Source organism: Antrostomus carolinensis, unplaced genomic scaffold (genome assembly GCF_000700745.2).
Source record: "Antrostomus carolinensis isolate BGI_N321 unplaced genomic scaffold, ASM70074v2 scaffold8503, whole genome shotgun sequence".
NCBI classification, from domain to species: domain Eukaryota; kingdom Metazoa; phylum Chordata; class Aves; order Caprimulgiformes; family Caprimulgidae; genus Antrostomus; species Antrostomus carolinensis.
In genome coordinates, this window is record NW_010304397.1 from 18,284 (window position 1) to 28,440 (window position 10,157).

The window sequence follows — 10,157 nt, forward strand, 5'->3', positions numbered from 1 at the left end:
ACCCCAGATAGCTGGTGGGAATGATACTTTCCAAAAGTGTATAGTGTTGTTTGGAGACAAAAATAATCCAGAAGAGACAAATACCTCCTTTTGTACTGTTTTCTTTATGAACATTTAAGTGTTGGTAAAAAATAGGATTATGAAGAATATTAGTGTGTGCACAAAAATATGGGTGTCATGGATTTAGCATAAAATTCTATGGTGTATCATATTTCCAGTTAGTTAGGACCTGTTAAAATTTAATCCTTAAAAACTGTTCTTTATCCTTATCTGCTGTTGAAGTGTATTCCTTTCTGTCTGACAGATCCTATCAGTACTTTAGTTTGGGGGGAAAAAAAGGGGTGTTACGTTGTGGTAGGCATTCATTTCTCTGTGGTGGATTGCTCTTGAAAACATCTCACAATCGGTTTTGTTCTCTTTCAAAGTAGCATTCCTGGGGAGCTTTTCTGTCCTTTTTTGTTCAGCTATAAGTGCAATATTGCTTTTGATATGGTCGTGGTCCTTTGTAAAAGCTATATTGAAGATTTACAAAATGTAGTATCTAATGAACTGCCAGGGGATACATGGATATGACGTGGCCACAGTAGTCTATACCCTTAGTTTCTGCTATAGCTCTTTTGTAGTTTTAAACTGAGACTATTCTTTTCTGTTCACAGCTCTTCATACTGTGTCACAAGGATCATAATTGCTGTAACATGCAATTACTTACTTTAGTATTGACCATGCCTAATATGTTTTATCTTCATATATACATATAGATCCTTATAATTATAAAGTATGAGGTAAATCTCTGCTGACTTTCATTTAATTCTGTTCTGTATATTGTAAAGCTTAACTATGAGTCATGACGGGTGTAACAGAATGAAATCACATCTGTGAAATTAAAGAACATCCATAATGTACATGCATATTATTCCACAGCCCTATAAATAGCATCATTAGTCTGAACTGGTGCTTTATTCTTTAGATACACAGAACCATTCATTTGATTCTCAATACTGGTATTTTTAGACTGAGATTCTCAGTCATCTCTATGCAGTATGGCCATCTAGCTGATTAGTATCTATGGCTCCTAACGGACTACTCTGCATCTCTGTCTCTTGCTGGTTTTGCAAGGGGTGAGTAGCCATTTCAAAAATGTTAGCATCAAAATTCAATCATGTAAAGATATTCTACAACCTAATATTTCTGTATTCCTGTGCATTTCAGAGGTACATGAGACTTATTTTGCTTGGATTTTCCAGGTAAGCTGACAGTTGGGTGGGGACCAGGTGTGGGCATTCAGAATTCCAGTGGGACATGGGGCCCTGGTAGGAAACAGGGTAGGCCTCTCTGAAATAAGAGAAAGTAGCAACCAGGCATACAGCCAAAATATCGATGTAATGTGTCGTGTATTTAATCTCTATAAGGTTATGTCTCTTAAGGCTGTGGTATCTCTAGTCTACTCTAAACTGAGGGTAAGAGATCGCAATTAGCAAATTTATTCCTTGAGCCTGACCATGGCTAGCAGTGCCTTTGTCAGATTATTCTTCCTATAGACATCTATTTGGGATTGTCCTAAGGCAGATGGCTGTGTATCCAACGTGCGAGATGAACACTTACCTTGCTTACACAGTGTAAGCAAGTCATGGGATTTGACAGGGAATTGCAGATGAGGTTTATCCATTGGAAGTGGGTAGAAGCATGATTACAGACTGTTTCTCCACAGAAGACTAAAATGCATTAGCCAGTAATCTATTCTTTTAGTTGGTTTCTAAACGTATGACAAATCATTTCTTCCAGCTCACATGGATCCAAGTAATTGAGTCCAAATCTTCCAACTGAATGTAGCAGTGACCTTCTGAGATACCTTCCAATCTGAATTATTCTGTCAACTGCTATAAACTGGAGGAGTTTGCTTATTTGCCAGCAATTACAGAATCAGGGACTGTGAAATAAATATGATCAGCTGCTTCCAAACGCGTATCTGGAAGCCCATGTAAACTAATGGTCATTGCTGGGATCTGCTACAAGTGATCTGCTCACCTGCGTGAAAGCCTGTAGTCTTACATGGAGACTGGCATGCTTGTTTTGCTGCAAGGGAAGTCTGGTTTTGGCTTGCAACTCATCGAAAACAGTCATAGCATTTCTTTACCTGTGGATACAACAATATTCATGCAAAGGAAATACTAAGCAGGTTCTTGGCAAAACCCTTTCTCGAGAAGTCTGTCTGAGGTTGCCTAGTGCAGCGTTTAATGCTGGTGTGCTTTGGACCATGAAGAACAGGTTTAACCGTCCAACTGAGGCCAGGCTGGAGGGCTGCTGTCACACCACACTGTCACCTACCCACCCGCAGCTGGTGTCAGCAGGCAGTGCAAAGTGACAGCTGAGACTAGTGAGTGACGGGGATGACTTGATAGTGCCCATCTGAGGACTGCCCTGGGGGATTTGCACTTTGGCAGAAACTCCCTGCTTGACAGCAAGGGTAGTGGCAGCTACCCTAGGAGGCTCGTATTCATTTTAAAAGGGGTAACGTACTGCAAGTAGCGTTTTAATAAATGACAAAACAAGTCTCTAAGATTATTTGGATTCCAAAAGCTCTTTCATGCGTTGCCAGCGTACATCTACTCAAAAATTATTTCTAATGCATGCTAGCATTTAGCATAGAGCCTGTTAAAAATGGATTAACTCTTTGTAAACTAGTTGTAAATTTGAGCCTAATTTTAAAATCTACCCAAAATAATGGTGTTATTTGTAATCATTGGGACTCTTCCTGGAAGCAGAAAAGAATTTCCTTCTCTTTTTCGTGCTTTCTTCTCTGTTAAGAGAAGATGATAAACTGAAGTACTGGGTTATACAGATAACATATTTGGTTTAAATTTATTCTGTTTCTGTGCATGTTTTATTTCTGTGTACAGTGTAAGTGTGCTTCTATATTAATCACATTAAAAAAGGAAGATTAATGATAATTAGATTTACTGTAGAATTGAACATGGGTTTTTTTTTCTAAGTTGAGAAAGCTGTGAAATCCTTTGGATATTCTATTTTCAGCTCAGCATGAGTGTATAGATCCAGATAGTATGGATGGGTACTAGCTAGTGAATATCTAGTGTGTAATACTGCCTGAGAACAAAATATAGATTGCAAAGTTTATTATTTTCAAATAGGTAATCAGCTAATTGAAGTTCTTAATACCACTAAATTCATGTCATTTGGTTCTCTAGCATCTCAAGAATAAATCTGTTGATAAGTTCTGTGATTTCTATGGTGAATAATTTTATTTATACTGTTCTAGCACCAAAATCCTCAGTCAAGCTTGAAACCTCAAGGTACTTTGAGTACTGTGCAAAGATATAGTTAGACAGATTTACTAAAGTAAATAGAGTAGCAGGCCTTGTCCTTACCATGTTTAGGATCTATATGGATTGTGTTTGGTCTCTATATGTGCTAAATCCTTTTTCTTTCTAGTGTCTCACACATTTACAGTAAATAGCACTGTAAACACAAACATAAAACTTCAGTAGCAGTTAACGTATAGATAGATAACATACTTACAGAGCAGGTAGTATAACTCATTGGCTTAATTACCAAGCTTTCGGAGAAAAAGACGACTGTAAGTGGGAATACTGTAAATTTAGGCATTAGGTATTTTTTTCCATAGAAAACATTATTTAACTAAAAGCCCTAGCTAATTGCATTTAATATGGAAAAATAATTTGGAAGAATGAAAGCAATGGTAACTTTGCTATATCTTCTTTGTTCTGTCCCAGGCTGTATTTCCTGCGGCTCCTTAGAAGCCAGACACTGTCCTAGCATAAATATGGTGGGCAGTGGGCCCCACAGGTGTAGAGTATTTATTGTACTCTTACTTTTCTTAGACAGAATAGCTAGTCTCATGAACAATTTAATTTTTCCATTTTTACACTGCTTAGAGCCAGGGTGAATCCACTTTGGGAGCCAGGGCAAATCCACTTTGGGGAATCACCATAATCAAATATATTAATCTGTAGGAGCCTTTTTCCTCCTTCTACAGGGGAGCTCCATGAGACATTGTGCACTGCTGAGAATAAAGACATGATGAAGCACCTTTAATTTTGATGAAATGAGAGCAATTCAGTTTTGATTAAGGTACCAAGCATCACAGTGTAGTCCAGCCAGCTATTATTTGTTCATTTGGGCAATCTTACCGGGAGAAAGAATGCAAATCCTGTAAGTGCCTCTAAAGATTTGTCTCTCTTTCAGTGGCAGAATGGAGATTTCTACTTTATTAAATGCCCATTTTGAAATGCAGGTGATACTTCATCTTTCAAAGATTTCTGTTCTGTCTCATTGCAAACTAAAATTCCTGTGTGTTCTCAAAAAAGTGTTAGTTACCACCTGCAGTTTAAAAAGGAAAAAAAGCTGAATGTGAAGTCTTTATTTTTAGCACTTTACATTTTGCATTTTGAAAACACAGAGATCTGTTTAGAAATCTTATGTGGAAATAACTAGAAACTTAGAATTGACATTTGGCTTTTACTGAAGTTATTTTGGGTAGCAGTCTCTGAAGTTTAAATGCCTAACGTTAAAGTCCCTGTCACTGTTTTAGCAGTCTCCTTGCTACCTGCATAGGATAAAAATGCCTTGCTTAGTACTTGAAAAAACTCAAACAGACATTTTCTCAATTTGTTTTTTTATGTCTTTTTGGTATATATTTTGCTTATTTTATTTGCTACTGTGCCATAATACTGACATACCACATGGAAAATTCTTGAAACTTTTTTAAAACTTATTTTTCTTAATGCACATTTTTGTAAATGAAGTTCCAGAAATAGGTGTAATCATGGCAAAATTTTGGTTCAGGTGAAACCATGCATTTTTGGTAGAATATGAATATTTCCTAGTTTTCTGACCATCTATACTCAGTATACTCTATAGAGTGTTTGGCTTATTAAAGGATCACTGTTTCCCATCTTCTTTTCAGTCCATAGGCGAGTTGATTAATCTTGAAAAGCTTAGCTCAAGAACACAAAGGAAAAGCTGCTGAGCAGAGATATCCAATTTACTTCTTCAGAAATGGAGTTAGGGAGTTTTTCCACCTTTCCATTACACTTTATGCTATTAACCATCCCAAAAAGCCAATAGACCACGATGAAAAACAGGACAGTAAGTGTGAGTTACATGAGACTTAAACTGTTTTTTTTTCTTTTGTTGGAATAAGCAGGTTTATTCATCTACTCTAGAGCTAATTTTGAGGAAGAAGTTAAACCTTTAATTAAGCAAAGAACCTTTGATAAGATTTTGACATGGCAAATGTGAAATAGTCTCCACCCAATTAACTTCTGGAGCTGATATCTTTCCGTAGACACTGTAGAGCAGCAGGCTGCAGGGGTGCAGCAACATCTAGTTGCCCTCCTTAACTACTTCTTGCCATTTATGGCTCTAATGTAAGGTCACAGTAGTGAATGGGTAAGTTTATGATTAAACATACGTAATCTAGGTCTCTAGCAAGCCTGCCAAGCAGATAGAGGTCTGAGCCTCTACACTTGAGCCAAGCAGTGCCAGTTCTGCTTTGTGGTGCAATGCAGAGGGGTGGGATTTTTGGTTGTTCCGGGTGAGCCCAACCATGGTTCTTATGTGACACTCTTGTTTGGTCTGTAGGAGCAATTACAGCAGTGGTTTGGAAGGCTTGCATACTGTGGTTTCTGGTAGGATAACTAGCAGACAGTAAATCTTCCTCAGGGAAGCCGAAGTGGTTTAGATTGCATATAGGAGAAGGTCTGCTTGGGTAGTCACAACTGAACATCAATCAGACAACAGATGCTTTCAAGTGTCTATTTAAATCATAATGTGTGAAGGGCACATAGTTTGAGATAGGCTTTACTTTTTCCCTTACCATTTTATTTCTTGATCTATGCATAATGTATGAGTGACTGCTGCAAAACAGAAAATACATTTATGAACAATTAGTGATGTTTCCTTTTTTAATGTCTGTAGATGGATTGAGAGAGGAAGAATGAGGAGAGAGATTCCCCATTAGGGGATCCACATTGCTTAGGAGCTGCATCACAGAAGACCCATCTTAAGAGAAAGCGTTTGTCAGCTGTCTCTTTGAATTCATGAAGGAAATGGGTCTGTCAGTGAACTGACATATCTCCGATTGTAGCGTAGCTGGACCGATTTATTTTAGATGGGCCTTTCTTATTGATCACAGAATTAATGATGGTGTACTGTATTAAAACATCTGTAACAAATCAATTCTGTAAAGCTGATCTATATTCTTGAAACAGGAAATGCTGGTTTATTATAAACCATAAGGCACCCATAGGTAGGTGATATTAAGATTTTGAATCTTCTTTATGTACACAAATCTCCCCCTCATGGCAGTGCACATATTCTTCAGATGGGAAAGCTCAGGAATCATCTAAGTTGTACACAGGTATGAATGTCAGTAGACATGAAGTTGCATTACGATCCTGTATGAATGCAAATGGCTTTGATTCAATTATTTGTAATTTGCTTCCAAAATTACCTCGACTGTAGTTATTGAATTTACTTACTGCAGTTTCATTAAGACAGTTTTGTTTTCCTTTGGTGTTTCCACATGGGCAAGCCTGATGTAGGTGGCTTAGTATATGTTGATACTGCATAATGGCACTGTAAGGAACAGTATAGAGTGCTTGAAGCAGACTAATATTAGTTTACAAGCAGTTTTATTTGGTGAAATATGCTAATGATACCCACAGAAAACAGGATAAATAGGAAGGCCACAGAAGTCACAAAGCCAGCACAGAAATCCCGTGTTTTCCTTCTACCTTTCTTTTGCTTTATTATAAGACCTTACTTTCTCCATAAGTATGTGAACATTCTGGTAGAATTTCCAGATGTGAGTAGCTTAATTTTATTTCACTCTGAACACCACTCTTTGAAATATTTGAAATCAGACTGGGCAGGAGAGAGATGAATATGCACAGAAAATAACACTACTCAGAAAAAAGCAAATGGTGAAAGATGGATGACTCCAGGTAGGAATGCTAGAGTTTCTGTGTTGAACAGAGTCTTGAAGTTCTGGGAGCATTTTGAATTGCAATCTGTGCTTGGCCTCCCTGGTTAGCAGAGAAAAATGCCTTTCTTGATGCGGGGTGTGTTGTGAGTACTTTTTCTCGGAGGGCACAATAGCAGTATTTAAAGGAAGGCCATATTCTCTGTGTCAGAGTATTTCCATGTATTGCCATCTGTGACTCAAGCAGAACTTGAGTCACAGGGGAAGAAAACTTGTGTGGTACCTAAATATCCTGGAGGTTATTGCTCTTCGTTAATTCAGGAACAAATATGAGTTTAATGTAAAGGTCTTGTCAGTTTTCCTGATTTCCTAATGGCTTTCATGCTGTGAGGTAACATTTTAGTGCAGACTGATGTTCCAGGTCTGCCTGCTGTCTTCACTACTTCTGACCATAATATATTCCTGATTGCCTGTGGAGGAATTAAGCTGAGGAGCTTTTGGGTGGCATCATATTGCTCTTTGTTTTCTAGCAATTGCTCGACTGTGGATTTAGCTTTGACCCTGGAGAAATAAAGTAACCCCATCCTTAAACTGAATGTGTCTATTTCCCTTGGTCTCCAAGAACAAGAATTGTTTGCTAGCTGGTAGAAGTGTGAACACATTCTCCACTAGGAATTGTTCATATGCCATGATAATGAGATAATATTTGTAATATCTTCAAATAGCAAAATACAATTTTTAATTTCTTTAACTTGTGAGGGAGAAGTAGAAGACAGCCCCCATCCATTTACCAGGACACTGACTTTTGCATTTATTATAAGGGTTTGCTTGTCTGCAGTCTATGCTTTTTTCCTCTCTTGTATTCTTTATTCCAGTCTCTCTTCCACCTCCTATATCCTCCATCTCCAATTTCATTTCTAACCTAATATGCCCCCATAGCATGTTCCAGACTGCTCTGTTCGTCTCCCCTGCGTATGTATGGACGTTGCATTATGCAAGGCTTATGTGGGACCAGTTCTGACACTGTCCCAGTCTTTCCTATGCATCCATCTGTGGGATTTTATGCAGTACTCAAAGAAATGTGTTGGGGTTTGGTTTTTTTCTTATTTTTCCTGATCTAAATAGTTGCCAATCCCATGTTAAATATCCAGGAAGATGCTCCTTGCTGAGAGGAATATGTTTAAGCTTTTTTGGGGATGATTCATATTTATGCCAACTATTCCTGTTCTTGCCCACTGTTGTATGAAAGATTCATCTGTTTCAGATGGGAAATAGTTTTATGGAACCCATGATAGTTGGGCAAACTGAATAGTGGCATTTTTATGTAACTTAAGGCAGAGGGTTTATAAGCTTGCGGACATTACTGGGTTACAATAATGGTCTCCCCAGCATCTTCTGCCATGTTTCAGTGTTCCTTTCCTCTGCTGGGCAAGATGAAGTGTGTAAGCCTTGGAAGGTAAGGAGCTTAAATGTGATTCATCCAGTGCCTGTCTGGAAGTCATTATCTTCAGAGGATTTGTGATGATAGCTGGTGCCATTTGCTGATACTGTAAAAGCCAAACATTGCGGCTGGCAGGCTTTTTTAGCTAGCAATGAAAGTTTATGGTGCTGAAGTGACATTTTGGCAAAACACTGCGATGTGTGTTTGTGTCTGGCAGTCTCTGTTCAGCAAACCACTGCGGTGGGATGCTTAATAGGTATGAGTGGCAAATTGAGGTCCTGGATCAATGTGATGACGAGGGTTGTATAACTTCAAAATGATTCAGGACTGAAGTGTGAAGGAAATATCTTTCTGTGGAGAAGTAGATTAGTCTGTATTTTCAGAATATCTGTCCAATGTTATCTCCTAAAAAACAAAACTAAATAAACTTAACCTATAAGTTAAGAGGAGGGAGAGGAAGAAAGAAAGGAGGCAGAATGCTTTTATTAGAATTACCCGATTACTGTCAGTGCTGTTATTACTATTAGCAGAACGGAAGTTCATATGAAGACTAGTAATAGTCAACAAATACCAGTGGCATATGATATACATCATTTTGGTGGCTATTTTGACCATTGATAGAACTTCCTAAAGAATCTATGAGTTAATAGTTAAAAACTTGTACATAGCCTGTGGATTTCTGGGACTTCTTCAAAGCTGCTAGCACGTAATGAAAGAGAAGAAATGACACATCTTTTCTTCATTAAACTGTCTGGCTCTCACCTGTTTTCAGCTGTGTTAAATCTATCCCTGAGAGAAGGTTAAGTGGCCTATGTAAGGATTATTTATAATAATTTTTCAGTTTTTAAGTATTTCTCTCAACGTAAGTGTTTCAAAAGCTTTTGTGATGTACCTGGACAGTGGAATTTGTTACTGGAGGAAGCTACATTAAATATCTCGGAAATACATCTGAAAATTTATATTGCAAATGCTTTTTTGCCAGTGGCTTGTCTCATGCAAAATATTCCCTGTGAGGAAACTGGAGGTGTAAGCTGCTAAAATTGTCCTCTTAAAAAAACCCTGTTTTTTTACAAGAGTGAAGCAGGCAGACAACCCAGTTCTGAAATGTATTGGACGTATTGATTGCCCTCCAAATTTTTGTTGTTAGCTTTCAGAGCTGTTTGCTCATGCTTTGTTAGCACGTGCTGAGGAGGTTTGTCAGGCTGGGGTCAGAAAAGTAAAAATGAAGCTCAAGATCAGGAGACACAGCTAATAAAGAAGTTATTTTGCCCTGCTTAGTAGGTTAGCTACAAACAGTAAGAGGAACAGTCTGTAACTGTGCTCCCTTCAGAAGCACATAAAATGGGACTTGTGCCTTTGTGTAGTTGATCTGAGCAAATGCTTCTTTTCAAATTCCTAGTAGCATGTTTTAATGGTTGGGTCACTTTTAATTTTGTGCATGCAATATTTCATCTTACAAATCCCTCAAGATATAACTGACAGAGTTCAGATAGGCATACTGTATGTAAATGATTTTGGAGAGAAAGATCAGAGATCAGATAGAGCTGGAGGCTGAATTAATTTCCCTCTCTGGAGAAAATTATTCTAACAGGTCAAGAGAAAAGTCTCTGGAAGGGTGATGTAAATATGAATGTGTTTCACACTGATCCTCAGGTGGAAGTAAGATTTCCCCCTTCCTCCTCATTCCTACCACAGTCTTAAAAATTTGTCTGAAGTGTATTTGCTGTGTTTGATGGTGCTGGACCAATGCGTTTA